Here is a 17622-nt window from a genome sequence, read left to right on the forward strand (position 1 = left end):
TCAGCAACACTGGTGCTGGGTGTGCAACCACACAGCTGAAGTCTTTTAGTTGTGCATTTTTTTCCCCTATATTCTAAGAAAACTGGTAGATTATGCAAGGCTTTTATTGCTCGGACTTCACTTGAGCTTTTGTAAATTCAGGTATTAAACTGCATACAATTCATCATGCTGAACGTGTACATTTTCCTGGACTTTTGCAAATGGAAAAGGAAGATTTATTTTTTTCTGGGATAACTGGAAGAGCCAACCAGAAAATTGCTGCACCTTGTAGCAGTGTCTCTGGAAGTAACAATTCATCCACGTATGTGTAGTAAGCTAACATCAGTTTGACATGTTTGGTATGTCTAGTCTCTACAGAGTAGCAGGATTCCTATTTCTCCACAAAAATTCTAATATTTAATGCATATTCTTTATCTGCTGCTTTCTTATCTGCTGTCAATTTATACCTCTGAGTGGTGGAAAATAGCCTTTATCGAGAAGACTCATTCTTTCCCCTTAAATTTTACATACTTCTGTACCTGTTTTTTGTTTCTACCTTCTGTATTTTTTTTCCATTTGGATTGAAACATGCACTATTATTTAATCATGCTTGCTCTACATTTTTTTTAAAGTCATGACTACTTCAGTTAATGATATCACTTCAGAAACGGATTAAAAAAAAAAAGAAAAATAATTTGTAGCAGTTCCTTTATAGCAGAGAATTTCTTGTATTATGTGGATAGTCTGAAAATGTAAAGCAACACAAATACAGTAATTTCTAGAGGAGTCCATGTAGAGCAGTCAGGATAACAACCCGTAAAGCACATGGCCAAAACCCAAATGACCACAACAGTTCTGTCTGTATAGAAGTGTGAAGCAGAATCAAGTGCAGATAAATCTACTGAAAAGCCTTTCAAAGGTACTGTGGTACATGGGTGAAAGAAAACTGACCCAAAATTTCAGATAAGCTGCTTTGATTGATTTTTTTTCTTTTTAATGTGTGGGTTGGTGGTTTTGGTTTTTTTTTCTTTTTAACATGTTTGGTTTTTTTTTTCCTCAGCTGGTAACAAATTTTTACCTAGTCTGTTCTGCCTTTCCTGACAGTTTTAAATTTGTTTCTGTAGTACCTTTCCACTGCCAAACAACAAGTGTTTCCTCTCTCTGTTTCTGGCATTTAATTTTCTGCTTGAAAACAAGCCATGTGGGAACACTTCAGATGCCTGTTTATGTAAAATGCTGAAACACATGGGGTGTCATCACTTCATGCATCAGGCAGCTGTTTATGTACAGTGGGGTCTTATGGAGCTGCTCCCAGGCAATGTACCCAAGGTACCTGAATTCAGGATGGTCGTGTTTCTCTGCTGCAGATCTCACAATGCTCACCCCTCCTTCCCCTACAGCAAAATGGAAAAAAGATGAGGGAATACTTGAAACCTTGGCATTTATTTGAAAAAAAAAAGCCAAAATATATATCTCTTATTTTTGCTGAGGAAAGCTTGTAAATCTGGGAGAGCAAATCCCAGAGACTTCGAAATAAGAAGGCAAATGAATTTTAGAAATATGTTGTTTAACAGCTTTAGCAATTCGAGGTGTATATACCCTCACAGTTTAGCAGAAAGCATCTCTTCCATCAGCAGTATGATTTCTGTTGCTGTAATGAGTACTACTGTTCAAAGCAAGGTGCACAGACACCTTGGAAGAGGTTGAGCACCTGGGGAGGATGCTGTGAGAAACTCTGAGTGTTATTTTAGATAGGAAAGTAAAGCAGTTTTAAATTGTGTCAGTACCTCTGAGTAGGTTTGGGGATCTGGAAGCTGTGGGAGCCTCTGTGCTGGGAATGAAAACGGTGCCATGTCCTGTGCTGACAGCACATTGCTATTCCCTGTCAGCCCTAGGTTTCTTTGAAGTGACCAAGGGGACCCATGGTTGTATGAGACTCTGTGTGAACTGCCTCTTCACTGCACCTTTTCTCTTCTGCCCTTGGATGTTTCATTTCATTGTCTTCTGCTTGGATTTTGTTTAACAAGTCTGCCTGGCTATAGGAAAGGGTTTGCTAAATCTAAATACAAGTTAATATTGGTACGTTTGTAATTTGTGTGGTATTTCTTTCTGTAACAACCAGTTTTTCAAAACTATGAGAGAGACAGTGATCATGTTTTTCACTATCTGATATTTTTCAACACGATACAAACATTTGTACTGAGGCCATAGTTTGAAGAATTATTATAAGAGATGGCATATGAAAGTGGATTGTTTGATAAAGAATGGTGAAATATTTCCTCAAGATCAGAGAAAGTGATACAGCTACTAATTTAAAATAACTTTGTAATTATAGTTACATGCTAATTTTTAATTAAAGCTTCAGTTCCAAAACAGCATCTAAACCTAAGAGAAGTTCAGGTACCTTGTTTTAATACAGTCATTTGACTCTAGATAAGGGACTATTTAGCAACAGTGATCTATACAGTAGTGAAGTTAATCGACCTGAAAAGGTGTTTGCAGTAATTTTGCTGGTAACACCGAAAAAATTAATCATTTAAACCAACTTCTCCCAATTTGGGAAATTGTCCAAGTTGTTAAAATAATGATAGCAGTAGATTTCAGAAGACAACAATCTGAGTCATCAAGCACAGGAAGAGGCATGCCTCTGAGTGCAGGAGTTGTAAAGGTGTGTAAAAGCTGATGAGGGAAGTGGACAGGCTGGGGTAGTTCAGAGGATGTGAAGCCCCCTTTAAAGGGCTCAACCACCAGCCATCTAAAGACAGTGAAAACTTTAAAAGCATTGTTGTTTCAGATTGTCAAAATTCAGTGTATTGTTTGGGGTAAGGGTAAGCTGCAGGCTTTAAAAGTCAGCACAGACCAACTCAAAGCCAATGCTTTACAAGCCAAGAGCAAAAAGAATACAAAGCTTAGTGTAGCAGGCAGTTTTGTGCTGCCTTCCACTGATGGGGAGACTGATGGGAGCCCTTCTCACAGTGGGCTGCAGTACCAGAGCTTCACTGATTAAAAGGCCCGGTGTTGTGGGTGTGACAACTATACTAAAGAGGAAAGAAGAAAGTCCTGTGTGGAGAGTGTGCTTGAAAGGAAAGGAAGAGGGCTTTATGTCAAATTTTAAACCAAGAGTTTTATTACTTTGGAAAGTGTGCCCAAAAGTCATGTCAAAACAATGAAATGCTGTCTCTATTAAGTCATTATTTATGGATGACTTTGGGGCTTAAATTTCTGTGGCAGGTATTATTACAAGGATGTGATGAGTGCCACCGTATTAAATTGCTGATTAAAAGTTGGGTTAGTTTTAAAATGATAGAACAGAGAGAAGAAATGTTGTTCTTTGGAGGTGGAGGAAGAAGAGAAGCTTGTGTAGATTTTTAACAACATAATGGATTGTTTGCTAATAAGATTCTTGCTAATTTTAGTACCATTACAGCAAATGCTGCACTATCCCTATAGGAGTAAGAACAATGCAACAAACAATAACTGCCGATTTTAGCTGCTTTGCGCTCATTCTCATGGGAATTTTGGATAGGCAATATATTCAGAAGTATCTGCCAACAAGAAACCCTTAAGAAACAGAATTCACAAACACCATATATGATTTTAAACTAATTCTTTGGGGTTTTTTTCTCCCTCACTTCCTCATGTAGACAGTACCTTTCCTTCCCCTTTCATCTTTGCAAGTTGACCAATTCCATTACTTTCTTTTTTCTGCTGAGGTTGGTAAGCTGGTTTGATGCATTCAGCAGTCAAAAGTGCCGTTCTGTGTGCATTTGTGTTGGCTGAGTAAGCAAAATGAAAGAGGCTGACTGTGAAAGTGAAAAGGTGATTTACGCTGGTGTCATAGTGCTGTGCAGTAATAAAACACAGGGATTGTTGGACACACATTATATTGTACAATTATATAATTATAAACAATATAATTGGAGGCAGTTGAGCTTGAATGCAGCAGGCTGTTATTTAGCAATCATCTCTTTCAAGGCTCATTAAACGCAGATTTATACACAAAATAAAAGCTTTGCTCTATAAAGGCTAAATATGTAGTGGCATTTATTCCCCAAAACGTAATACATAGATCTAAAGCTGTCAACATCTATAATGGATTTAGTCAGTGGTTATAAATGAAGTTGTTCAGTGAGTATGACAATACCGAGCTCTTTGCCTTTATTTAAGATATTATTTCTGTGACTTCCTTTGTACGTCTGTTTTGGAAGGCTGAAGAGCCTGCATATACAGTTATGAAGTTGCATTTTGAAATCTGACAGGCAGGGATGCTACAGATGGTCAAAGTGTTTTGAAAGGTAATGAAGATCTCTTAAAAATCATCATTATTTTGGACCTATCAATCCTTTATAATTGCATAAATCTGAAATAATGAATGATCTTATGGGGAACAAAAATAAGAAGCTGAAATATTTTGTTGCTGTTACCCCAAGTCATTTAGTTTTTTGGTGGGTTTTTTTTACATATTTAATTTTACTACCCAAAGTAAAATAAGATTTTATATTCAAAAAAAGAAGAAGGAAAAAAAAAAAAAAGAGAAGAAGCATATGGACAAATAGGGAAAAAAAACCCACAGAAATAAGAACCTCCTAAGTTGTGAAGATCTACAACACATACAGTGGTACAATCTGACTCAAACTTGTAATAGCTTACAGAAGTTCGGAACATAAATATATATTTAAATGTATATAAGCTGAAATTTATGTGCTTAAATATATATTTTTAGGGGTTTTTTGAGTATCTAGAACTTCCTTTGACTTGTAAAGAGACTCATGAAACAACAATATAAATAATTAAGAAAAGTTCTTAAAAGAGAGCCTGCAGGCCTCATATCTCAATACAGCTCTGTGAGGGTACTGCTTGGCATGACAAAGTATTTGACCTCAATGTGCTAGAGACACTTTCATATTTGTTTTCAATCTACACGTGAATTTTTACATGCTCTGTTTTAATGCTCTTTCTGGCATGTCATTAGCTGTGTGTCATTTTGTAATTCTGTGCAGAGTGTTTTATTATCATTCCTTCTTTAAGTGATTTGCTGGAACCTGATAGATGCAAGGCTCCTGTAAGTTTCAGCAAACCTCTAGTTACACAAACGGTCTGGTGTGATACAGCCACTGCATCACTGTCAGCCTTTTCAGAAGTTTCTGAATTTTACATCACTAGCTTTCACTTCACTACATCAGAGATGTGTCTGCACAATAACTGCCGTTTACTTGAGTTCCCTTAAGATACTGGAAAATGTTGATTAATATGGTATGAATTATTTCTGTTAGATGTTATAAATGCATGTAAAATATTGTGGTGTTGATGCCTTTAGCAACCATATCTTCGTTTTAGCCTTTGGTAACTGTGATGCAGAGCTGTGCTTCAGAGCTGTTTTCCTTCCCCCACTTCTGCCTTGTTTGCTTATTTATCCAAATGTGTTAACTTGCAATGTTTCTCAGAGTCATGTTAGTGAGCTAACAAGATCCAGCTTCTTGTAACACCATTCTAAAGCACTGCAGTCTTTTCAAAGTTTAGAGATAAAGCATTCTCAAATGCAAGGCATGAAATTCAAATGTTGCTTGGTAAGGCTGCTTTTGTTTGCTTTTTATTTGAATTTAGAAAAAAAAGAGTATTTTCTTTAGTAATATAGGGACAGATGGTCTAGCAGTCTTCACTGGCTCCATTGTAAAATGACGTCACAACATTACTACAGTGGTTTGGTAGAGAGTTTTTTTTGCTTTCCGTCTTTTATGCAAATGCAAGTTCCTATACAACATACAAAGCATTGGAGATCAGATGCTTATTGAGTTAAAGAATTTCAGGTTTAACTCTTCAGTGGTGAACTATTGTTATCTGATAAGTTGCAGGAGTGCCACAAGAAATTAATTTAGTTGTGCAATTTCTTTTTTTGTGTAGACATACACTTACATTTTGAAACTGTCAACTCATTTGTGTCTTCAGAATGACTGGAAACTGCTTAAACAATCTAACTAGTTAATATCTTATTTGGGGGTAGTTGGTTTTTTTTTTTTTTTTTTTTTTTTTTTTTCTTTTTCAGAAATCCATAGATAATGAACCTTAGCTGGAAGCACCCTTGGAAAAGTTGTATTGTTCGTGTTCATTTTTTCTAAGTGTATAAGCAGTGCATAACTCAGATCCCCAATCTTTCAACTTTTCAATATGTTAAAGTCCATTTTAAAAGAAAATAATGAGTTATGTTAATCAACATTGCCTTTTTTGTTTCTATCTAAAGTTCTCTCAAGTAAATTGCCAGTGGTCTCCTTGTGTGCTGAAGAAAAGAAGTAACCCTTATCTAATGCTTTAGGGCATTTCATGGCTAGGAAGCAAAGAGAATGTTTGTCTTGGCTGATCACTACAATAGTGTGTGCTGGCTTATACGATGTGCAAAAAATTAGACCCCAAATCAAGAGCCCGTCTTTCCACAGGTGTTTTGCTTTATTGTTTTGGCTTTGAGTTACTGTCTCCTGATGCACCACTGCTACAACACGGTTTTACCACTGTATAGTCTGGCTTATGCCAGAAAAGCAATGTCATGGGATTTCTCTTAAAATTCATGGTAGGAACACCTCCCCAGGGTACCTGGTCCCTCGGAAACCACAGACAGGGGGACCTCCAACACAGGGATTCCACAGGGTCTTGCACTTTGCATGACCTTTGGTGTCATTTCTGTCCTTTCTGTGAGGGGGAGCAGTTTATCCTCCAGGACATCTAGTTTTGCCCTGCTTAGCCCATCATGACTGGCTCACTGTGAAGCTCAGAATAGGGGCATAGCAGTGGCTGAACAAACCTGTGTCTTTAGAGGCAGTGTGATATCTGAACTGTTGCTGTTTCCCATACTTGAAACTTGAAATTAATGTCTTCTTACAGACATCATGGAGTAAAAACCTAAAGTTGAGGGAGTTACTACAAATTGTAACTTGAGGAAGTATAAAACAACACATATACTGTAAATGTAAAACAACCTTAAGAGGAAAATGCAATAATTCTGCATGCTGAATATTTCATATTAGTCACTAATTAAATTACTCTTTTTTCAAGTTTTAACTCTTTTAAGAAATCAGATGCTGGTTTGTGACGTGCACATTTTTCTGATTATATGCATATCAGCTTTCATATAGTACATTTCTTACTCTTAAGGTCTAGTCCAAAGATAAAATGTTCTCTACTGTAAACAGCTTTTCTGCAAACAAACATCACTGAGCACATCTAATTGGACTCATTCAAGGACCTTTTCCCTCATTAGTATTGCATAACTGTGTGCTGTGCACTGAAAGGTGGTGATATTTTGAAAGAAAGAACCAAAGAGAAGTTTGAGTCATGAACTCCACCTTGATCTAAAAAGGAAATGTTATTTCAATTCTGCATATGAGGAGACGCAAGGCCTGAAATTGAAAGAAAAAAAATGTTGTGTATTAAACTTAGTGTGGGAATTTTCAAGGTAATTTTTATCTAGATGAACACATGTATCAATGATCAAATAGGTTGCTAATATATTTCCATTATACACAGGTTGATTCATAAACCTTTCTCTAATCAAAAATGCAAATAGAGACAGGCACTATAGGGTAAAAATGTAGTGTGCAATATTACTAAATGTATCTTAAAACATCAAAAAAAGATTTTTTTTCCTTCAGTCTTTAGCAAGTAGATAATAAAGATGTAGTAGATGTGCCAGCATTTATCCTGCCACTGACCTTTTAAAATGGTTTGAGATCTTAATAGGAAGAGGCTGTAATGGTCTTCTCAGTTATGGCTGTTACTAGGTCAGAGCCTGCTCAGACACTTGGATAATTCACTGAAGTCTACAGGATTTCACAGAATCACAGAATCATCTAGGTTGGAAAGGACCTTGAAAATCATCCAGGCCAACCGTTAACCTAGCACTGACAGTTCCCAACTACACCAGATCCCTCAGCGCTATGTCAACCCGACTCTGAAACACCTCCAGGGATGGGGACTCCACCACCTCCCTGGGCAGCTCATTCCAACGCCTAACAACCCCTTCTGTAAAGAAATGCTTCCTAATATCCAGTCTAAACCTTCCCTGGTGCAACTTGAGGCCATTCCCTCTTGTCCTATCGCTTGTTACTTGGTTAAAGAGGCTCATCCCCAGCTCTCTGCACCCTCCTTTCAGGTAGCTGTAGAGGGCGATGAGGTCTCCCCTCAGCCTCCTCTTCTCCAGACTAAACACCCCCAGTTCCCTCAGCCGCTCCCCGTACGACCTGTGCTCCGGACCCTGCACCAGCTTCGTTGCCCTTCTCTGGACACGCTCGAGTCATTCAATGTCCTTTTTGTAGTGAGGGGCCCAAAACTGAACACAGGAATTGAGGGGCGGCCTCACCAGTGTCGAGTGCAGGGGTCAGATCCCTTCCCTGTCCCTGCTGGCCACGCTATTGCTGACACCAGCCAGGATGCCATTGGCCTTCTTGGCCCCCTGGGCACACTGCTGGCTCCTGTTCAGCCGGCTGTCAATCAACACCCCCAGGTCCCTCTCTGACTGGCAGCTCTCCAGCCACTCCTCCCCAAGCCTGTAGCGCTGCTGGGGGTTGTTGTGGCCCAAGGGCAGCCCCCGGCATTTGGCCTTATGGAAACTCCCCCAGTTGGGCTCAGCCCATGGCTCCAGCCTGTCCAGGTCTCTCTGCAGAGCCTCCCTGCCCTCGAGCAGATCAACACTCCCACCCAACTGGGGGTCATCTGCAAACTGACTGAGGGTGCCCTCGATCCCCTCGTCTAGATCATCAGTAAAGATGTTAAACAGGAGCGGCCCCAACACCGAGCCCTGGGGGACACCACTCGTGACCGGCCACCAACTGGATTTAACTCCGTTCAGCACAACTCTCTGGGCCTGGCCATGCAGACAGTTTTTTACCCAGCAAAGCGTGTGCCCATCCCAGCTGTGAGCAGCCAGTTTTTCCAGGAGAATGCTGTGGGAAACGGTGTCAAAGGCCTTACTGAAGTCAAGGTAAACAACATCCACAGCCTTTCCCTCATCCAACAAGCAGGTCACCCTGTCGTAGAAGGAGATCAGGTTTGTCAAGCAGGACCTGCCTTTCATAAACCCATGCTGACTGGGCCTGAGCATCTGGTTGTCCTGCATGTGTTTTATGATGGTACTCAGGGTAAAGCAGAGAGAGACCCGTCTGAGAATAGCAGTGCACTAAAGGAGCCAGTTTCATTTCCTAATCCTAATAATTAGAAAGGCAGATGTTTGACTGCTTCCAAAGACCTAATGCAAATATTACTTCAAAGGTATTTAAGCCATAGAATTAAGAAAATGTAAAACAAAGTGAAGTATAGCTCACAAATGGTGGATGGCCCAGGGAAATCAGCTTTGGATTATTTGTTTGAAAGCGCTGGATGTATTTAAGATGAGTTGGAAAGCATTGTCCAGCTGGCTTCAAGCTCATCTGTTTTAGTGATTGAAATGTTGCCTACAAAAATATTGCAATAGCAAACAAGTGATGCAAATCAGTAGAGAGGGCTAACTGTGTAATATTCCTCTCCTATGAATGTGTGTGTGACCACGCAATTTGCTTGCAGGCAATATCAGAAACTTGATGGTCTTTAACAGGTCCATTAGAAATCTTCTCCTCCCCCTATCATTTTTTCAATTCTTAATCTCTTTCCTCTTTATATCATCCAAGTATCCTGTGATAATATTATTCCTGACGAAATTTCCTGATGCATTATAAACCCAGGTTGTTGTTTTTTCCCTTGTGGCATGTAACACAGTATTAGTTTTTACTTTTTTGTTTGCACTTGGCTATGTGTCAACATGGCTTGCCACAAAGCAAGCAAAACCATGGAAATAATCCTCTCTCTCAACTTTGCAAAATAACTGCTTTTTTTTTTTTCCTCTTTTATATCCTAGAATATTGATGCCTATAATCCCTTCCCAAGGCAAGAAAAGGGTGCCTGCAGGATATCTTTTGCCATTCAGGCACTGCTGTAGCACCCTATCCAGTTAATGGAAGTTCCGCCACTCAATTAACTGTAAATGGGATTGAGCCTTTGCTTACTGACCTTGTTCTGATGCAGTGGAGTTCCCTGCACCCCTACAACCAAGGAAAAAAAAAGGAAGGCCAACGTTAATATAGATTGCATAAAAAAAATCAATGTCAGGTGTTATAGGTTAAATGTTCCTGACTTGCATATCTTTTCTTAGCTTACCCTGAAATCAGATCTCTTGTGTTGCTTAAGTGGAGTCAGTGAAACACTTTAAGACAGTAATGGTGGATTCATGTTTTGTGCTTCACTTTGGAGGAAGTTAACATAGCATGCTACAATTTTGTACACCAAAAGATATAGATTGTATATTGTATTATCTCAAACTCACAGTCAAATAATAAAAATTCACATTATATTGCTTTCATGCTAGTAGAGTTGAAACGATGTCTTTTCAAGAACAGTATTGATATTAGTAATGTTTTTACTAAAACCAGAGGTTGGACACCTCTAACTTCTACTTACTTTCTAGTGAATAGAGGCTGCTAGAGTTTTGTTTGCCTTGTTTTATAGCTCAAGAAATTTCACCAAAACATCTAAATATCAGTGAATATAAGAAAACTATATACTTGACAGCTATGATTTTCGGAGAGCTGATTTTATAAAAATGCAAATTATATTGAATAATAATATAATGGTACTGCTGGCAGAAAACAGCCACTTCATCTCTGTGACAGACCTTAATATTTCTTTCTATTTCTCTTCTTTTGAACTTACTCTCAGATGGAAATAATATGTAAAAAGGAGCAAAGACAGAAAGTGGAAGTAAAGGAATAAGGGCGTGTTTTTCTTTCTGGTCTTTGCAGATTTCTTTAAGGGGTACTGCAAGAATTTGTGTGTACAAATTTTTTACAATCAGTAACATTCATGGGTTTTTATAAAACTTTGAGATACTTCTTACAACCAAATGCTGAACCTCAGTGAACACTCTGTATAAAGATTAAAATGAGATAGGTTACTGACTGGGAAATCTAAGTTATCCATAAGTATTTGAATTGTAACAAAAAGCAAAAAGGAAGTTGTGGGATGCTAGGCTCTCTGTGGTGACAAAGTGCTTTTGGTTCTTCCCCACAAAAATCTGTGGCTTGTTAGCCTGTTCTAAAGAGGGCAAGACTTCATCATGGATGAAAATGTATTGCTTCATATTCAACAGGTCAAGTTTTCTTCAGACTGAGGCAGAATTGGGGCTTGTGGACATCTGATCTGATAGGTAAGTTGATTTTGACAATTTATATTAGTGCCATGTGACAAATATTGATCTTTATTATGCTAGTCTAAGTACAAACTATAGATGTATTATCTTACTTATTTTGCATTTACACCGGTGAAAGTGTAAATCCTTTCACTCTTTCCCAAATGACACTTCAAAACCAAGGTTTAAATTATTATTAATGGACTTTTTATTTGGAAATTATATACAGCGGGAGAAAAGTGAGCAAAGAAAAGTCATTTCAATATACCTTATTTCTTGAAATAAGGTGGCAAGATATTTTAGTGTGAAAAAGGATATTTTGGCTTATGGGCAGACAGCTCAGAAAATCTGGTACAATTGATGCATAATCCACATGTTCATAGAGTAATAAATAACTATGTGGGTATAATAATAGTCAATGGCACTAAATTACTTAGTTGCACTCTTTCTCCTTTCTCTTCAGCTATTTAATCAGATGGGCAGTGTTGTAAAGAAGGTATCCAAGTATGTCGCTAGTACATAAGAGAGGCTAAAGTAAGAGCAGAGATTTATATTATACAGTTCACTGAATTTTATTATTTGTGGCAGTTGTTTAAGACTTAGGGCATAGATCTACAAGGCTGTTTGGTCTTACAGTCATGAAATAGTGGTGTTAACCGAGCAGGAGTTTTGCTTACCCTGGAGTATGTGAGACTGCTCCAGTTCCAGAGAAACAGGGGAAAGCAATCTGAAAGGATTTGATGTAAGCTTACATGAGGCTCTAGAAACCCTTTGTTGCAGGGACATCAACTGTGGAAATGATTACTGGAAGGGTTAGGCAATTAGGCAATTGACGGTGTTCTGCACTACTTCTGTCACTCAAGCAGATGCATTGTGGAGAAGTACATTTGATTGGATGTTGTTGATCTGACAAACAAAGTTGAACTGAATCTTGCAGTAGAAGTTTCTAAATATGCAAAAAAAAGAATCTGAAATCCAGTTTAGGAAACTGCTTAATCATGTCATTTTTCAAGTTACAGGGTAACTTTTTCTGAAGTAATCTAGACAAGATATATATTCCTGGTAGGATTTTGAGTCCTATTTACAATACATGTTGTTGTCTACATTCAGATTTTTATGGTTCGGATTTAAAAATGAGGGTAGGAAAAAGTGTCGGTGCTTTCTCTACTAGTCTGAACATGATAAATTTCTAGAACTCTGTTTGATATTTCTGAGTTTTCTTTTTATGAAGCTGTGTAGGAGGGAGTTTAACTCCATTCGATCTGTTTTACTTCCATCACTTCTTTGCAAGATATCAAATATGTTTGGGGCTTTTTAACTTGAATTTTTCAGTCATTTTGGTACTGACCATCAAAGGCAACCAGTCCAACACTAGGATGATGATGTGACAGTAAATTTTAATAATAAGAAATGTAAAGCATGTAATAATATTTTTAACATCAGAACAGTTTGCCATCTAGACCTATGTAGCATACATGGATGGAATAGCTTGTAAAATGTCAGTATGTTGGGATTTATAGTTCAGAAAATTTCTTCTACCTAGATGAAATGAATTCTTAGTTTAACTTTGTTTGTGTTCAGTACCATGAGATGAATTATACAGGCAAATACTTAATGTGCTCTGAGCATGAATTCCTCAAATGAGAGTTCTACTCATACAGCAGGAGTGCACGAGAGAAACCAGTTGCATCTGTATGTTGTGTAGGTGTGATTGGTAACACTGGATCTAATGTATATATTTTTCTATTGCTATGTTGCCTTTTATTATGAATTGGATAAATCAGTTTTTACTTGCTTGTGGGAGGCAGAAAAAGTAAAAATCGTGCTGCAGAAATATGTGGATCATTCCTCTCTGGCAGAAATGGAAGGATTCATCTCAGAAGAGGACACTCCTTGAGCTTATATTTTTGGAAGAGGTTTTCGTCTTTGTGTGTGTGTATCTCCTCTGTATCATAATAGATCTAGGCATTTTATAGCTAGATCTTTGCTTAAAAGAGGCTACAGTTACAGGGTCAATTTTTTCCTCACTGTGTCAGGAGCAAGTGTCCAACGTTTTAGAAGGTCTAATCCTGACAAAATGGAATATAAATTGTGCTGCAGGCTGAAAATGGAAACATGAGGGTAACAGAATAACAGTCTGTGGCACACACACAATGCTGTCAAGCCATGAAACACTCTTAAAATTTTTCAAAGTAACATTTTTAATGTCCTAAAAAAAAAAAAAGAACAAAACATGAAAATAGATGTCACCCAGTGGATTTGAAGTGTATATAGCTTATTATGTGAAGAGAGGGATGGAGAGACTTTTTTTCTTACAAGAGGAATAACACTTTGCTTAAAAAGGAAGGCAGGCACAGGCAGCTGGTTCAGGGAAGAAAATTCCAGCAAGTCAGAAATATGGAATTAAGAGGAAGATAAAGAGCTGAAGAGAGCTCAGTGTTACAGGTTGTAGTGGAGGAGCTACAATGAGAAGCTGGAGGGGATGGGAAAGTGAAGAAATACGATAAAAACATCCTTCATTATCCCTGTCTCAGTGCATTGAGTTTCTCTTGTTCCTACTGCTTCATTACATGTTGTGATGGTAGCTCCCTCTCTTGATTCATTTTGCTTTAGTGTTACCAGTTGCATGGCTTGAACAGAGCAAAAGGACAAAGGGGATGAAGTCAGAGACATAGAGTCCAGGTTTAGACAGTTCCTCTAAAGATGACAGAAGAGAATCTAATCTGCTGAAGGTAATTGTGAAAAGTTGCTTATATGTTAGGGGATAATGCTGGTAACTGATGTGTTTAGAAAATGAAGGAGCACCATCCACATAGAGTTCAAAAGTATAGGAGACGCACTGAATAAGGAGATTCTGCAATGAACATGAATGATGTAGAAGAAGTCAGAGAAAATTCACCTTTAAAAACTAGTCATCACAAGATGATCTTCATCTTTATACATTTTCATTTTTTTAAAAAAAGGTTGCCATAAAGTGTATCCTGTTGAACTTTGATTTTGTTTTTCTTGGTTCGGTTTTGTTTGGGTTTTTTTTTGACGCAGTGTCCTAAAAATGCTTAGCATGTGTTAACAAGAATAACTGAACTAATGAAGGGATTTAGACATATCCAATTTTTATTTTTAATGGTACTGTTAAGTTTGTTTGTGTTTTCCTATATTGCTTTGTTTCTAAATTGATTATTGGAATTTTTATTACAGTGATGTCAGTATTTATGCTTCATCAACCATATGTTGAGTAGTGTTCCTCGAAGAGATGAACTGGGAATTGAGGAAAACTAAAATAAACTTTTAATGGAGATAGAGCTCCTGAAAATTAGGCTATTTCTGTTCTGCTGGTGTTGTTTCTAATAGGGGGACACTGCAAAGTGCAGAGGCTCAGAAAGATGTCAATAAAAATAACAGCCTGGCATTATATATGCAGTAAATACTGAAGACTGGAGGCTGTTTTATTAGGTTTTTTTAATATGTGGGTTGTTATTTGGGTTTTTTTAGTTAATGCTATTCTGCTTGATGTCTCATTATTTTTCTCCTTTGATTTCATTGTAGTCTACCATTTTATGCTAATGTTTTTTTCTTTATCCAGTCTCATGTCATCATTTGATGATGGTAACTTAGTTCAGATAAATATTTCCATAAGTTGATATATCTTTTTGTTTAATATGGGCAGATTGAAAAATGGGAGAGCAGTTACTTTAATCAAATGGTACTGATCAGCCAATGTAGTCCTTTGAAACTTATGTTCAAAATTTTCAGTCTATTGGATTGGGTTCATGACAATAATATAACCATAATATAATAATAATAATAATAATAATAATAATAATAATAATAATAATAATAATAATAATAATAATACCACCACCAATTTAAAAATCCACAAAAAAAAAAAAAATCCTGTGCAGTGAGGACTTGGCCAGTTTAAAAATAGCAAATGTCCTTCTCTTGTCTCAGAAACCTTCCAGAGCTAGAACTGGCACTAGTATCCTCACTCCTGCAAATATCAAGGTACATAGGTGTTAAAAAGCAGTAATGCTGTAAAGGCTGGACTGCATGTTTTCAAAAAATGGGTAGGTGGGGAGTGAAAATAATTCCTGAATTATTCAGGTGACTTTAGAGTCCTTTAGGCAACCATATGAGAAAGTATTTGGTTTTAACAATGAATGTTGACCAACTCTTGGGTGTGGCTGAGGAATCATCACCCTATGAATGAGCCATGAAGCACTGGCTGGGCTGCAATGGAAGGAAACTCACCATTGGACCTCAGCTAAAGTTAGGAGCCATAGTGTCAACTCTTAGTCTGCTTATCGAATGGAGCTGAAAAATAGTATTTCTGTAGTAAGACCTCACCCACAGGTGGATCACACTTGAGCTGTAGCATTGGAAAAGAGAGAAGGCGGAGAGCAGAAAGGGAAAGTGGTAAAAGTTATTCTTGTGTGATCAGGTTCATGCATGAAACTTTTCCTTTTTGTCCTTCCTCAGCAGTATCTGGTCCTGTGGAGCAACATATAGCTTATCAGCCAGGAAGGAGTCCTTGCTATTCTTCCTATTTTGAGGCACCAAACATGCACTTTGGAGCAAGGCCAGGGTTGGATTTTAATAAATAAGTAGTCTGTATCTTCTACAGTGAGGGCACCTACTGCATTTTAGTGTCTCCTCATGTTGGCTAGGACGGCATATTTGTCTGAGCCTTTGTTCTAATACACTTTTCCACATGTCCCTGCACTCAGATACACACGTTTATACTATGCTGAATTAGCAAGAGTTCCTCCATGAAACTTTGGTGTCCGCTCTAGCATTTCTCTTGAAGTGGATGGACCTGAAAAGAGTGGCAAAGCTTGTTATTTTAAAGGAAATAAATAATAGGAATTCTTGTAAATTACTATGTTTCCTGAATTCATCACAGTGTGAGAGAAATACTCCTGAAGAGAGGAGATAACATAACTTCACCTTTTGTCAGTCCCCACCCGGCTACCTTGCTACTGTGGTTATTCTGAGGATCCTTTGAGTTTGGCTGACAAGTTGCTTGCTGACACCATGACTTAACAAATCACCAGGTTCACAGTCTTGAGACATTAATGAGATTTCAGAATATGCTGAAATGCTCTTTTCTGAATAATCACGTAAGTGTGAGCAAAAATAGTAATGTGGCCTTAACTGTTATCATAAAACTTAATTTTGTGTTAAATAGCCTGTGTTTGAAAATTGAATACAGTTTAAAAGCTCTAGCTTTCACTTACACATATATGTCACATGTATACCTCAAAGGTTGAGTTTGGAAGCATTACTGCTAATAGCTCTAGGGAAATGTCATTTAACAGGTTGCAGTTACCTACCAGCACTAGGTCATTATCCTTTCTGTGCTCTTTCATTAGTTCATGGTAGGAAAAAAATGTCACGTGCTATGACATTTTGGTGTAACTTGAGAAATCAGCTTATGCAAACAAATGTATTGTTTGTTGTCTGTAACTGTATTGAAATTTCCCTTCTGCATCCAGACAAGGAGAGAGCACAACTGTGAGACCGTAAGTGTTTGAAAGCGTGTAGTCTCACGGCGTGGCTGATGTGGCATGTGACAGGACAGTCTTTCCCAGGGTGGTTGTTCTTGTGGATAAGGCTTTCCTTGACCTGCTGCCTCTCTTTGATGCTAGATCTCTCTTGCTAACCGCAGAGGAAGGGGTAGGAGAACTAGAAGCTCAAGTCCTTCTGAGCTTGTGGCATTTATATTGTAAGACAGTTGAGATCAAGTTCATTTTGTTAAGCTGTTCCCCCATAATGGATCTGTCACAGAGGCTTGACAAGGTATTTGTATCCATTTTGGACAGCCTTTGTTGCTCAGCACTCTCCCTGTGAAAGTTCCCAACAGATCACTCAGATTTTATGTTGTCAAATGGTAACCTCTCCCCTCCCTCTCAGAATACATCCATCCAATCCATAGATTTAATAGGCAGTTGTCTGTTCCAGCCATGCTTTGCCTTTGAATTAGTATCAAATAACTCAGAGCACCTCTTAATTTGATCCCAATTTTCTCTTGTTCAGCTGGCATGAAGATGGCACAGCCAAATAATGGAAGGTATTTTGTGTCAGAAACTCTGCTCTGTTTTGTGTTGGGGTTTTGTTGTTTTGGTTTTTTTTTTTCTAGAATTAAAAATCTGCTTGAGTTTCTGGTTTATTGGTAATTTACAAACCGTTGTTGGTTTGCTTCTGATGTAAAGATGTGGTGGGAGTGGTGGAAGGAGAGTAATGGTATCTCACAGACTGAAAATCCAGCCTTCCTGACAACTGTGTCTGGGAAACCAAGTTAGCTTTCAGAGACTGGAGCTGCCAATAAACCAAGAAATAAATGATTGCTTTTTCACGTCCAACCATTAATGCTGAAATTATGTAAGTGTATTTAAGTCTAAGTTCAGATTCAAAATTGTGTGTCTTATTCTGGTTTAGAC

Source organism: Athene cunicularia, assembly GCF_003259725.1.
Source record: "Athene cunicularia isolate RWA chromosome 2 unlocalized genomic scaffold, athCun1 chr2_part1, whole genome shotgun sequence".
Classification (NCBI taxonomy): domain Eukaryota; kingdom Metazoa; phylum Chordata; class Aves; order Strigiformes; family Strigidae; genus Athene; species Athene cunicularia.